This window comes from Nyctereutes procyonoides, unplaced genomic scaffold, assembly GCF_905146905.1.
Source record: "Nyctereutes procyonoides isolate TBG_1078 unplaced genomic scaffold, NYPRO_anot_genome, whole genome shotgun sequence".
NCBI lineage: Eukaryota > Metazoa > Chordata > Mammalia > Carnivora > Canidae > Nyctereutes > Nyctereutes procyonoides.
The window spans coordinates 7724795-7740286 of NW_026575043.1; the positions used below are offsets into that span (position 1 = coordinate 7724795).

Here is a 15492-nt window from a genome sequence, read left to right on the forward strand (position 1 = left end):
ACAACCAGAAAACAATGAAAAAAATGACACGAAATAAATAGCAATTAATAATTAGTTTAAATGTAAATGGACTAAATGCTCCAATCAGAATTCATAGGGTGATTAAATGCATGGAAAAACAAAAATCCATCTACTGGTTGCCTACAAGCGATTTACTTCAGATCTAAAGACACATACAGACTGAAGTGAGGGTTGGATAAATATATACCATGCAAGTCAAAGCAAGAAACAAAACAAAACAAAACAAAAAAACTGAAGTAGTACTTACATATTAGACAAAATAAACTTTAAAACCAAAAAAATGTAGCAAGAGACAAAGAACGGCATTACATACTGATAAAGGGATTAATCCAACAAGATGATATAAGATGTGTAAATGCCTATATGCCCAACATAGGGGCGTATACATATATAAAGCAAATATAAACAGACATAAAGGGAGAAAATTATGGTAATACAATAATAGGGGGGACTTTCACTTCCCACTTATATCAACAGAAAATCAACAGTGCCTTTGAATGACACACTAGACCAGATGGTCTTAAGATGTATACAGAACACTGCATCCAAAAACAGAATATGGGCAGACGGTTTCCTGAGCCCGTTAGTGCCCCTGCCGAGACTCACATCGCCGTCATGTCCCACTACCTGCGCCCCCCCCCCCCAACACGTCTCTGTTCGTAAGGAACGTGGCCGACGACACCAGGTCTGAAGATTTACGACGAGAATTTGGTCGTTATGGTCCTATAGTTGATGTGTATGTTCCACTTGATTTCTACACACGCCGTCCAAGAGGATTTGCTTATGTTCAATTTGAGGATGTCCGTGATGCTGAAGATGCTTTACATAATTTGGACAGAAAATGGATTTGTGGACGCCAAATTGAAATACAGTTCGCACAGGGGGATTGAAAGACTCCAAATCAAATGAAAGCCAAGGAAGGGAGGAATGTGTACAGTTCTTCACGCTATGATGATTATGACAGATACAGACGTTCTAGAAGCTGAAGTTAGGAAAGAAGAAGATCAAGAAGCCGGTCCTTTGACTCCAACTATAGAAGATCTTATAGTCCTAGAAATAGTAGACCGGCTGGAAGACCACGGCGTAGCAGAAGCCATTCCGACAATGATAGATTCAAACACCGAAATCGATCTTTTTCAAGATCTAAATCCAATTCAAGATCACGGTCCAAGTCCCAGCCCAAGAAAGAAATGAAGGCTAAATCACGTTCTAGGTCTGCATCTCACACCAAAACTAGAGGCACCTCTAAAACAGATTCCAAAACACATTATAAGTCTGGCTCAAGATATGAAAAGGAATCAAGGAAAAAAGAACCACCTAGATCCAAATCTCAGTCAAGATCACAATCTAGGTCTAGGTCAAAATCTAGATCAAGGTCTTGGACTAGTCCTAAGTGGCCACTGATAGTAAAAACCTTGATATTTTTAGGCATGTATCATTCATTTACTCATAGTTTGGTTTACTTAAATTATCAGGAATACAATGTTGCAATGATGCTTAAAAAAACACTTGTCAGTTTTCCCTGTACCAGGCAAATGGTTATAATTAAAATGATATGCTGTTGAGAAGCCACTCTTAAGAGTCCAGTTTGTTTAATGTTATGGGCAGCTACCAATTTGTGGTGTCTCTGTATATTTTTGTAAAGATTCTCATTTTTTATGCTTGAAGTATTGGTGAAAAGATGTTGGTTGACCATAATTTGCAAAATTGTCTTATTAAAAATAAACTTTCATATCCATATTTGGTAGAACTGTTAACCTGGAAATGTAGCTTGCTAATAAGATAGAATGATACAAAAGTGAAGTTGTAGCCACAGTACAACACTGATCAGACACATTTAGGTTCAGGGTGGACCTTTTTGTCTTGTTAAGATGTCTAGGCCCGAGATAATAGTTAATTTAAGACAGAGCATGGAATAGTTCTTTTGTTAACCCCACTGTCTTGGGGAATGATGCCAACCGCTTTTTTTTAAATTTTATTTATTTATGATAGGCACACAGTGAGAGAGAGAATGGCAGAGACACAGGCAGGGGGAGAAGCAGGCTCCATGCACCGAGAGCCCGACGTGGGACTCGATCCCGGGTCTCCAGGATCGCGCCCTGGGCCAAAGGCAGGCGCTAAACCGCTGCGCCACCCAGGGATCCCAATGCCAACCGCTTTAAGTAGGATTGGGGAAGATTGAGTTTTTGACTGAAACGAGCCTTCACTACTTTTTTCTGGTTTCTTGAAGATTTGGAACATAAAAACATCGGAAGAACTCACCTTAAAATTTGAGCAGGTCAATGATGGCAGAAATCATTTTAAGGGGAAAAATGCTCTCATGTAGTTACTCTAAACTTTAAGGAGCATTGCTGGTCATATTGCTTAGTTTTCTTACTGCTATTAAAAAGCAGCAAGTAAATTGTTTCAAAGTAGGTTTTGTTTATGCATATACGGAGTATAAAAACTGAATTTTGATGCTTCTAGCACCTGCCCTGTGCATTTGTATCAAAATTCGCCTACTACTTTATGAAGGAGGCTTGTTCTTCACACCTCAGCTTATTTCACATGAGGCAAGTTGAAAGAGAACACTCCCATTCTAGGTGATTCTATGGTGCCATGAAATTTAAAATATATTGGAAAAAGAATTAAGAGTCACATCTCTGAGTTTGATTATCAATGTAGTACCTGGCAATAAATACCTGACTTAAAAAAAAAAGACCCTAACCATTTATAATTTCTAGCATTTCTCTGAGAGATCATTTGGGGGGCAATAAAAGGGACATGTCCAATCTCATTTCAGAATAAAAGCTAGCGTCTTTTAAAATTTTAGATTGCTTGCTTGCAGGTATAAGAAAGATTGTGGGAAAACGATTCCTTTTAGAAGATTACTTTTTTTCAATTTTGGTTTTAGTAATATAGGCCTTGCCTGTAAAAGAACAAAAGATGGTTTTTAAATACTGTTTGTGGAATGTGTTTAAAGGATTGATTCTAGAACCTTTGTATATTTGATAGTATTTCTAACTTTCATTTCTTTACTGTTTGCAGTTAATGTTCATGTTCTGCTAATCAATCATTTATATGTACGTTTCTTTAATTTTTTAGATTTTCCTGGATGTATAGTTTAAACAACAAAAAGTCTATTTAAAACTGTAGCAGTAGTTTGCAGTTCTAGCAAAGAGGAAAGTTGTGGGGTTAAACTTTGTATTTTCTTTCTTATAGAAGCTTCTAAAAAGGTATTTTTATATGTTCTTTTTAACAAATATTGTGTACAACCTTTAAAACATCAATGTTTGGATCAAAACAAGACCCAGCTTATTTTCTGCTTGCTGTAAATTAAGCAAACATGCTATAATAAAAACAAAATGAAGGAAAAAAAACAAAAACAGAATATGTACTCTTTTCAAGTGCACATGGAATATTTTACAGGATAGATTACATATTAGGCAATAAAACAAGACTCAATAAACTTCAGAACATTGAAATCATATTAGCATATCTTCTGGCCACAATTGTATAAAACTAGAAATAAGTTACACGAAAAAAATTGAAAACATAAATGTAGAGGCTATAATCTTTTTTTTTTCATCAGAATGGCTTGAAAGTAGACATCAGTTACAAGAAAAAATTTGGAAAGAACACACATACATGGAGGTTAAACAACATGCTACAAAACAATAAATGGTTCAACCAAGAAATGAGAGAGAAAAAAACCATGGAGACAAATGAAAATGAAAGGCAATGGTTCAAAATCTTTGGGACATAGCAAAAGCAGCTTTAAGGAGCCATTTATAGCAATACAGGCATATCTCAAGAAATAAGAAGAACCTCAAGCAACCTAGCCTTACACCTAAAAGAAGTAGAAAAAAGAACAAAGACTAAAGATAGAAAGGAAAAATAATAACTAGAGCAGAAATAAATCGAGACTAAAAAACAATAGAAAAGATTATTAAAAGGAAGAGCTGTTTTTTTCTTTTTTCTTTTTCTTTTAAATTGATACTTCATTAGACTCATCAAGAAAAAAAGAGAAGGCTCAAATAAAGTTAGAAATTAAAAGGAGAAATAACCAGCAAAGAAATAGAAAGGATTAGAAGAGAATATTATGAAAAATTATGTCTCAACAGATTGGACAACCCTGAAGAAACAGTGTTTCTTTTTGTCCCCCATTTCTTGAAACAGGATTTTTATTTTTACTTTTTTAACTTTTTTTTTATTGGAGTTCAATTTGCCAACATTTAACATAACACCCAGTGCTCATCCCGCCAAGTGCCCCCCTCAGTGCCCATCACCCAGTCACCCCAACCCCCTGCCCACCTCCCTTTCCACTACCCCTTGTTCATTTCCCAGAGTTAGCAATCTCTCATGTCACCCTCACTGATGTTTTCACTCATTTTCTCTTCATTCCCTTTCACTAATTTTTATATTCCCCAAATAAATGAGACCATACAATGTTTGTCCTTTTCTGATTGACTTTTTTCACTCAGCATAATACCCTCCAGTTCCATCCATGTCGAGGCAAATGGGGTAGGTATTTGTTGTTCCTAACAGCTGAGTAATATTCCATTGTATACATAGACCACATCTTTATCCATTCATCTTGTGATGGACACCGAGGCTCCTTCCACAGTTTGGCTATTGTGGACATTGCTGCTAGAAACATTGGGGTGCAGGTGTCCTGGCATTTCAAGCATCTGCGTCTTTGGGGTACATCTCCAGCAGTGCAATTGCTGGGTCGTAGGGCAGATCTATTTTTAACTCTTTGAGGAACCTCCACACAGTTTTCCAGAGTGGCTGCACCAGTTCACATTCCCACCAACAGTGTAAGAGGGTTCCCTTTTCTCCGCATTCTCTCCAACATTTGTTGTTTCCTGCCTTGTTAATTTTCCCCATTCTCACTGGTGTGAGGTGGTATCTCATTGTGGTTTTGATTTGTATTTCCCTGATGGCAAGTGATGTGGAGCATTTTCTCATGTGCTTGTTGGCCATGTCTATGTCTTCCTCTGTGAGATTTCTGTTCATGTCTTTTGCCTATTTCATGATTAGATTGTTTGTGTCTTGGATGTTGAGTTTAATAAGTTCTTTATAGATCTTGGATACTATCCCTCTATCTGATATATCATTTGCAAATATCTTCTCCCATTCTGTAGGTTGTCTTTTAGTTTTGTTGACTGTTTCTTTTGCTGTGCAGAAGCTTCTTATCTTGATGAAGTTCCAAGTGTTCATTTTCGCTTTTGTTTAACCCTAACCCTAACCCTAACCCTAACCCTAACCCTAACCCTTGCCTTCATGGATGTATCTTGCAAGAAGTTGCTGTGGCCAAGTTCAAAAAGGGTGTTGCCTGTGTTCTCCTCTAAGATTTTGATGGATTCTTGTCTCACATTTAGATCTTTCATCAATTTTGAGTTTATCTTTGTGTCTGGTGTAAGAGAATGGTTGAATTTCATTCTTCTGCACATGGATGTCCAATTTTCCCAGCACCATTTATTGAAGAGACCGTCTTTTTTCCAGTGGATAGTATTTCCTGCTTTGTCGAATGTTAGTTGGCCATAAAGGTGAGGGTTCACTTCTGGATTCTCTATTCTAGAAACAGTGTTTCTAAAACTAAACCAGGAAGAAATAACAATTTGAACAGACCAATTACTAGTAATGAATTAGAATCAGTAATAAAACTCCCCCAAAAAAGAAAGGTTCAGGATCAGACAACTTCACAAGTGATTTATACCAAACATGTAAAGAGTTAATACATTTTTATTCTCAAACTATTCCAAAATATAGGAGTGGAAGGAAAAAGTCTAAATTCATTTTATAAGGCCAGCATTACCCTCCAACCAAAACCAGAAAAAAAAAACCACAATAAAAAATATATAGGCTGATATCTATGAAGCTATAGTTGTAAAAAACCCAAACAAAACATTAGCAAACTAAATTCAACAACATATTAAAAAACTATTCACCACAATCAAGTAAGATTCCAGGGATTCAAGTACAGTTTAAAATTTGCAAGTCAATCAATGTGATATATCAAAAAACAACTCTCAGTGAAGTGGGTTTAGAATGAACAAACCTCAATATAATGAAGAACATATACGAAAACTTTACAGCTAGTATCACACTCAATGGTGAAAAATGGAAAGCTTGGTTTCTCTAAAATTAGGAGCAAGACAGAATGTGCACCTCTACCACTTTAATTCAGCCTATTACCAAAAGTTCTCCTGCAACAATCAGACTAGAAGGCATCCAAGTTGGTAGAGAAAAAGTAAAAGCATCACTAGCTGCAGATTACAGCATAATAGGTATAAAAAACCTAAATATTCCACCAAAAACCATTATAACTAATAAATAACCTTAGTAAAGTTTCAGGATACAAAATTGAAGAAATATGTTGTATTTTTATATACTAAAAACAAAGCAGCAGAAAGAGAAATTAAAAATACAATTCCACTTAAAATTGCACCAAAAAGAATAGAATACCTAGCAATAAACTTAATGAAGAGGATGAAAGATCTATACTCTGAAAGCTATAAAGCACTGACAAAATAAATTGAAGATGAAAGACTAATTGAAAAGTAAAACACTGTGAATATAATCTCTAATATTGTAATAACATTGCTTGGTGAAAGATAGTAGCTTCATTTATTAAGGTGAATGCTGAGTAATGTATAGGATGTTGAATAAATATGTTGTACACCTGAAACTAATAAAATATTCCATTAATTATACTTCAAGAAAAAATATAAACAAAATAAAAAGAGAAATCTCAAATAAAATGAGAAATTAAGAAGAAGTTACAACCTAGCATAGAAATGAAAATGATTCTAATTCTATAAAAAATTATATGCAAACACACAAGGTAACTAATGGATAGATTTCTAGAATCATACAATCTTCCAAAGCTACATCAGAAATAAAGAAGAAATATGAACAGACTGATTACAAAACTGAATTGTAATTTTAAAACATTCTGAAGAAACAAAAGTCTAGGACCAGATGGCTTCGTAGGTAAGTAAATTCTACCAAACAACAGAAGAGCTGAGGGAGAGGGAGAATCACAGAGTAAGGGAATCCTGAAATCATCTCATCCCACAGACACACCAAGGAAACAACATGTATTACAACTCACTCTGAAAATGATTTGAATCCTGTCAGAACAAATCTTCTACTGATAATTGTAGAGAGAAAGACTCCTAAAAAAGGGTAGGAGGGGCAGATATCTGGACATGTAGCAAATTCCCAGATTGACTAATCATAAATAGAAGAGACATCACAAGCACAGAAGAACAAAGGGACCAGACACCACACTGGGCACCCCTGACCCTGGGGACCTGTACCAGAAAGATGAGTCCCCATGTCTGGCTTTGAAAATCAGCAGAGCTTAACTCTGGAAGAGCTGAAGGGCTATAGGAAAGCAAGTCTCTTCCCGTGAAGAGCCAGCATGCTAAATAACTGCACGAGACACAGCATAGAAGCAGTAGTTTGAAAAGTACCTAGAGTATACATAAAGGAGATTTATTGACTAATTTATCACATGTGCCTGGGGGTAGGGAACTGTAGATTTCTCCAGGAACAAAAGTACTGGTGTCCTGTTTCTTTCTCTCTCTCTTTTTTTTTTCATTTAAAAGATTATTTTATTTTATTTTTTTTATAAATTTATTTTTTATTGGTGTTCAATTTGCCAACATATAGAATAACACCCAGTGCTCATCCCATCAAGTGCCCCCCTCAGTGCCTGTCACCCAGTAACCCCCCCCCCCGCCCACCTCCCTTTCCACCACCCCTAGTTCGTTTCCCAGAGTTAGGAGTCTCTCATGTTCTGTCTCCCTTTCTGATATTTCCCACTCATTTTTTCTCCTTTCCCCTTTATTCCCTTTCATTATTTTTATATTTCCCAAATGAATGAGACCATATAATGTTTGTCCTTCTCTGATTGACTTATTTCACTCAGCATAATACCCTCCAGTTCCATCCACGTCAAAGCAAATGGTGGGTATTTGTCGTTTCTAATGGCTGAATAATATTCCATTGTATACATAAACCACATCTTCTTTATTCATTCATCTTTCGATGGACAACGAGGCTCCTTCCACAGTTTGGCTATTGTGTATATTGCTACTATAAACATCGGGGTGCAGGTGTCCCGGTGTTTCACTGCATCTGTATCTTTGGGGTAAATCCCCAGCAGTGCAATTGCTAGGTCATAGGGCAGATCTATTTTTAACTCTTTGAGGAACCTCCTGGTGTCATTTTTCTATCCCTCCCACAGATGAAACAGCCAGACACTTGTGGGAACCAAATGTAACAATCTCCATCTACCTTGCTAGTAGCATGTGCTCTGTCTCTGTGTTCACCTGTGAACATACCCTGCAGGAAACCCTCAAAATTAGGTTCCTATACTACTAAACCCAGCAGGCAGTGCTGGACAAGACCAGTGCCATTCCAAAGTGACTCCTGCCTGGGGAAAAGAAAAGCTAACCCTACACACTAGTGCTCCCACTGTTCTTGCAGAAAATGCCTCTCACCTGGCTGTTCAGGAAGCAAATCCTGCCCATCAGTGTGCCTACTGCTCAGCAGTAGATAATCACAGCCAGCAAGGCTGATGATGGCCAACGTCACCCATAAGGTTGTCTGCAGCAGCTGCAGTAGTGTCTCCCAGATGTTCAGAAGATGAAACAGGCCTTTGCAGTCAGTTAGAAGGCCAGCCGTACTCATCAATGTTATTACAACAACTATACTTTACCACACAGGATGGTGCATGCAGCCTGCACAGGGGACACCCCCAAAGCACCTTGGTGACCAGGGGCATTGTCCTACAGGTCACCACAGGACCCCCTTAAACAAGGCCACTACTTCCAAGACAAAGTGGTGTTGCTGACTTAATACATAAAAACAACCATAGAGACAAAATGAGGACATAGTGAAACATGTTCCAAATAACAGAACAAGATTAAATCACAGGAAAAGTTAAACAAAATGGAGATAAGTAATATGCTTGATAAAGAATTCAAAATAATGGTCATAAAAATGCTCACTGGACTTGAGAGAAGAGTGTATGAATTCTGTGAGAACTTCAACAAAGAGATAGAAAATATAAAAAAAACACTCAGAGCTGAAGAATATAAAAACTGTAATGAAAAGTAGAGTAGAGGGAATCAACAGGAGATTAGAAGATGTAGAAAATGTTGGCAATTTGGAAGACAGGGTGATGGAAAGCAACCAAACTGAAAGGAAAAAGAAAAAATTAATGAGGATAGACTGATCATCTACAAGTGCAATGGCATTCATATTATAGGGATCCCAGAAGGAAAAAATGACAGGAAAAAAGGCAGAAAATTTATTTGAAGAAATAATAGTTGAGAAGTCCCCTAATCTAGGGAAGGTAACAGACATCCAAATCCAGGAATCACAAAGATCTCCAGCAAGATAAACCCGAGAAGGTCCACACTATTGTAATAAATGAATGAAAAAAAAGAAAAGAAAATCTTAAAAGCAGCAAGAGAAAAGAAAATAGTTATGTATAATTGAAACACCATAGGGCCATTAGCTCATACTTCAGCAGAAACTGTGAAGGACAGAAGAGAGTGGCAGGATATAGTTCAAGTCCTGAGAGAAAAAAGTTACAACCAAGAATAGTCTACCCAGCAAGGTTATCATTCAGAATTAAAGGAAAGATAAAGATTTTTTCCAGACAAACAAAAGTTAAAGGAGTTTACCACTACCAAAATGTCCTTATAAAAAACGTTAAAAGGACTTTTTAAAGTGTAAAATGTAAACTCATAACTAGAAGTAAGAACATTATGAAAGGAACAAATTTCACTGGTGAAAGTAAACATACAGCAAAGGTTAGAATAATCATAAAGCACAGTGGCTAAAACAGAATAAATTCAATTATATGTAATAAAGTTTTTAAATTTTAAATTCAATTTGCCAACATATAGTATGACAGCCAGTGCTAATCCTGTCAAGTGCCCAACTCAGTGCCCATCACCCAGTTACCCCAACCCCCCACCCACCTCTTCTTCCACAACCCTTTGTTTGTTTCCCAGAGTTAGGAGTCTCTCAGTTTGTCTCCCTCTCTAATTTTTCCCACTCAGTTCCACTCCTTTCCCTTAACATCCTTTTCTCTATTTCTTATATTCTCCATATAAGTGAACCCATATGATGACTGTCCTTCTCTGATTGACTTATTTCACTCAGTATAATACCATCCAGCCTTGTCCACATCGAGGCAAATGGTGAGTATTTGTCTTTTCTGATGGCTGAATGATATTCCATTGTGTATATAGACCACATCTTCTTTATCCATTCAGTTTAAGGACATCATGGCTCCTTTCACAGTTTGGCTACTGTGGACATTGCTGCTATGAACATTGGGGTGCAGGTGTCCCGGCGTTTCACTACATCTGTATCTTTGGGTAAATCCCCAGTAGTGCAATTGCTAGGTCATAGAGTAGCTCTATTTTTAACTTCTTGAGGAACGTCCACATGTTTTCCAGAGTGGCTGCACCAGCTTGCAATCCCACCAACAGTGCAAGAGGGTGCCCCGTTCTCTACATCCTCTCCAACACTTGTTGGTTCCTGTCATTTAGCCATTCTAAATGGTGTGAGGTGATATCTAATTGTGGTTTTGATGTATTTCCCTGATGGCAAGAGATTTGGAGCATTTTTTCATGTGCTTATTGGCCATTTGTATGTCCTGTTTGGAGAGATGTCTGCTCAGGTCTTCTGCCCATTTCATGACTGGATTGTTTCTTGGGTGTTGAGTTTAATATGTTCTTTATAGATCTTGGATACTAGCCCTTTATCTGATAGGTCATTTGCAAATATCTTCTCCCATAATGTAGGTTGTCTTTTAGTTTTGTTGACTGTTTCTTTTGCTGTGCAGAAGCTTTTTATCTTGATGAAGTCCCAATAGTTCATTTTTTGCTTTTGTTTTCCTTGCCTTCATAGATGTATCTTGCAAGAAGTTGTTGTGGCCAGGTTCAAAAAGGGTGTTGCCTGTGTTCTCCTCTAGGATTTTGATGGATTCTTGTCTCACATTTACATCTTTCCACCAGTTTGAGTTTATCTTTGTGTCTGGTGTAAGAGAATGGTCTAGTTTCATTCATCTGCATGTGGATGTCCAATTTTCCCAGCACCATTTATTGAAGAGACTGTCCTTTTTCCAATGGATAATCTTTCCTGCTTTGTTGAATATTAGTTGGCCATAGAGTTGAGGGCCCATTTTTGGGTTCTCTATTCCATTCCATTGACCTATGTCTGTTTTTGTGCCAGTACCACACTGTCTTGATGATCATAGTTTTGTAACACAGCTTGAAATCTGGCATTGTGATGCCCTCAGCATTGGTTTTCTTTTTCAGCATTATCCTGGCTATTTGGGGTCTTTTCTGATTCCACACAAATCTTAAGATTATTTGTTCCAACTCTCTGAAGAAAATCCATGGTATTCTGATAGGGATTGCAATGAACGTGTAAATTGCCCTGGGCAGCATTGACATTTTCAAAATATTCTTCCAATCCGTCAGCAGGAAATATTTTCCCCATCTCTTTATATCTTCCTCAATTTCAGAAGTGTTCTGTAGTTTTTAGAGTATAGATCATTTACCTCTTTGGTTAGGTTTATTCCTAGATATCTTATGGTTTGGAGTGCAATTGTAAATGGGATTGACTCCTTAATTTCTCTTTCTTCAGTCTCTTTGTTAGTGTATGGAAATGCCATTTATTTCTGTGCATTGATTTTCTGCCACATTGCTGAATGGCTGTATGAGTTCTAGCAATCTTGGGGTGGAGTCTTTTGGGTTTTCTATGTACATTATCATGTCATCTGCAAAGAGGGAGAGTTTGACTTCTTCTTTGCCAATATGAATGCCTTTTATTTCTTTCTGTTGCCTGTTTGCTGAGGCTAGGACTTCTAGTACTATGTTGAATAACAGTGGTGAGAGTGGACATCCCTGTAGTGTTCCTGATCTTAGGGGAAAGGCTCTCAGTTTTTTCCCATTGAGAGAATGATATTCACCGTGGGCTTTTCATAAATGGCTTTTATGATATTGAGGAATGTTCCCTCCATCCCTACACTTTGAAGGGTTTTGATCAGGAATGGATGCTGTATTTTGTCAAATGCTTTCTCTGCATCTATTAAGAGGATCATATGGTTCTTGTTTTTCCTCTTGTTGATGTGATCTATCACGTTGATTGTTTTACAAATGTTGAACCACCCTTGCATCCTGGGGATAAATCCCACCTGGTCATGGGAATAAACCTCTTCATATACTGTTGGATCCTATTGGCTAGTGTCTTGGTGAGATTTTTTGCATCCGTGTTCACCAGAGATATTGGTCTATAATTCTTTTTTGATGGGATCTTTGTCTGGTTTTGGGATCAAGGTAATGCTGGTTTCCTCAGAGAGTTTTAAAGTATTTCCTGCCTTTCTATCCTTCCAAACAGCTTTAGGAGAATAGGCTTTTTTTTTCTTTAAATGTTTGATAGAATTCCCCCTGGGAAGCCATCTGGCCCTGGACTTTTGTGTCTTGCGAGGTTTTTGATGACTGCTTCAATTTTCTCCTGGTTATTGGCCTGTTCAGGTTTTCTATTTCTTCCTGTTCCGTGGGTTTCCAGAAATGCATTCATTTCTTCCAGATTACCAAATTTGCTGGCATGTGGCTGCTCATAATATGTTTTTAAAATCTTTTGTATTTCCCTGGTATTGGTTGTGAACTCCCCTCTTCTGTTCATGATTTTATTAATTTGAGACTTTTCTCCTTTCTTTTTAATAAGGTTGGCTATGGGTTTATCTATGTTATTAATTCTTTGTTTTGTTTATATGTTCCATAGTTCTTTGTTTTGTTTATATGTTCCATAGTTCTTCTGGTCTCTATTTCATTGAGTTCTGTTTGAATATTTATTATCTCTCTTCTTCTGTTTGCTGTAGGCTTTATTTGCTGTTCTTTCTCCAATTTCTTTAGGTATGAGATTATCTTGTGTATTTGAGTTTTTCCCAATTTTCCGAGGGATACTTGCATTGCGATGTATTTCCCTCTTAGGGCTGCTTTTGCTGTATCCCAAAGATTTTGAATGGTTGTATCTTCATTTTCATTAGTTTCCATGAATCTTTTTAATTCTTCTCGAATTTCCTGGTTGACCCATTCATCTTTTAGTAGGATGCTCTTTAACCTCCACATGTTTGAGTTTCTTCCAAATTTCTTCTTGTGATTGCGTTCTAGTTTCAAAGCATTGTGGTCTGAAAATATGCAGGGGATGATCCCAATCTTTTGGTATCAGTTGAGACCTGATTTGTGACCCAGTATGTGGTCTATTCTGGAGAAAGTTCCATGTGCACTTGAGAAGAATGTGTATTCCATTGCATTCAGATGGAATATTCTGTATATATCTGTGGAATCTCTTTGGTCCAGTGTATCATTCAAGGTCCTTGATTTTTTGGTGATGATCTGCTTAGTATCTGTCTTTTGCTGAGAGTGCCATGTTGAAGTCTCTTTCAACAGTGTATTATTAGTGCATTATTATCTATACCTATGTATATCTTTACTTTGGTTATTAATTGATTGATATACTTGGCAGCTCCCACATTAAGGGCATAAATATTCATGACTGTTAGGTCTACTTGTTGGATGGACCCTTTAAGTACGATATAGTGTCCCTCTTCATCCGTTACTACAGTCTTTGTGATGAACTCTAATTTATCTGAAATGAAGATTGCTACCCCAGTTTTCTTTGTAGGACCATTTGAATGGTAAATGATTCTTCTCCCCTTCATTTTCAGGCTGGAGGTGTCCCTAGATGTAAAATGAGTCTGTTGTAGACAGCAAATAGATGGGTCTTGCTTTTTTATCCAGTCCAATACACTGAGTCTTTTGATGGGCTCATTTAGCCCATTCACATTCAGAGTAACTATTGAAAGATACGAATTTCATGTCATGGTATTACGTGTACAGTTCCAGTTTTTAAAAGATTATTTATTTATTTATTCATGAGAGTCAGAGAGAGAGAGACAGAGACACAGGCAGAGGGAGAAGCAGATTCCATGAATGGAGCTCAATGTGGGACTCAATCCCAGGACTCCAGGTTCACGCCCTGGGTGGAAGGCAGGCACTAATCCTCTGAGCCACGCAGGGATCCCAACAGTCCCTGTTTTTGTTGGTTGTTTCTTTGGACACCTTCTTTCTTTTATAGGGTCCCCCTTAATATTTCCTGCAGAGCCAGTTTGGTGGTCACATATTCTTTCAGTTTCTGTCTATCCTGGAAGCTCTTTATCTCTCCTTCTATTCTGAATGAGAGCCTTGCTGGATAAAGTATTTTTGGCTGCATGTTATTCTCATTTAGGATCCTGAATATATCTTGCCAGCCCTTTCTGGCCTTCCAGGTCTCTGTGGAGAGGTAAGCTGTTAATCTGATATTTGTCCCAATATAAGTTAAGAATCTCTTGTCTCAAGCTGCTTAAAGAATTTTCTCTTTAACTTTGAGATTTGCAATTTTCATTATTAAATGCCGAGGTGTTTAATGATTTTTATTGATTTTGGGGGGTCATCTTTACCTCCTAGATCTGAATGCCTGTTTCCCTCCCCAGATCAGGGAAGTCTCAGCTATGATTGTTCAAATATACTTTGTGGTCTTCTCTCTCAGCCTCTTCTGGAATCCCAATAAGAGGAATATTCTTCCTTCTGAAGCTATCATTTATTTCCCTAAGCCTTTCCTTGTGGGTTGTTAATTGTTTTTCTTTTTTTCCTCAGCTTCCTTACTTTCCATCAACTTGTCTTCCATGTCACTCATTCTCTTTTACACCTCATTAACCCTAGCAGTTAGAGCATCCAGTTTAGACTGCATCTCAGTTAAAGCATTTTTAATTTCAGCCTGATTAGATATCAATTCTGCAGTGAGAGTCTGTAGAGTCCTTTATGCTTTTATTTCAGAGCCACTAGTAGCTTTATAATTGTATTTATGAATTGCCTTTCTGACATTGTATTTAAATCCATGTTCAGCAATTCTGTGGCAGAGAGAATTGCTTCTGATTCTTTCTTTTGTGGTGAATTCTTCCTTCTACTCATTTTGTCCAGTGTAGAGTGGCTGTATGAGCGAGGTGTCAAAAATATCAATCACAACCTTAGTATAATACACCCTAGATGATTCTGAAGAGGTCAGAGAAAATAAAAGAAAAAGAACAGAACAAAATAAAACAAAAGCACCACTAAAGTGAAAAACAAATTTTAAAACAAAATATAAGAATAAAACACACACACACACAAACAAAGAAGAAGAAGACAAAAAAAAAAGAGGGTTGTTGGTGGTGAAAAATGGTGGTGGAGAGAGGACATTGTATCCCTGAGGGAACCTATAGGGTGATCCTCTTGGTTCTCAGTGTATTTTGTTCTATATGTTAGAAGATGCTCAATTCTAAATTTACATAAACCAGAAAAACGTATTTAAAGCCCCAACATGGATCACAAAAAAATAAACAACATAACAGAGGGGGGCATAATGGGAAGG

At 37.3% G+C, this 15492-nt stretch overlaps 1 pseudogene; it reads left to right on the forward strand.

The window, feature by feature from the left end:
* Positions 1-636: 636 nt before the first annotated feature.
* Positions 637-15492, forward strand: part of LOC129507874 (serine/arginine-rich splicing factor 10-like) — a 72445-nt pseudogene continuing 57589 nt past the window's right edge.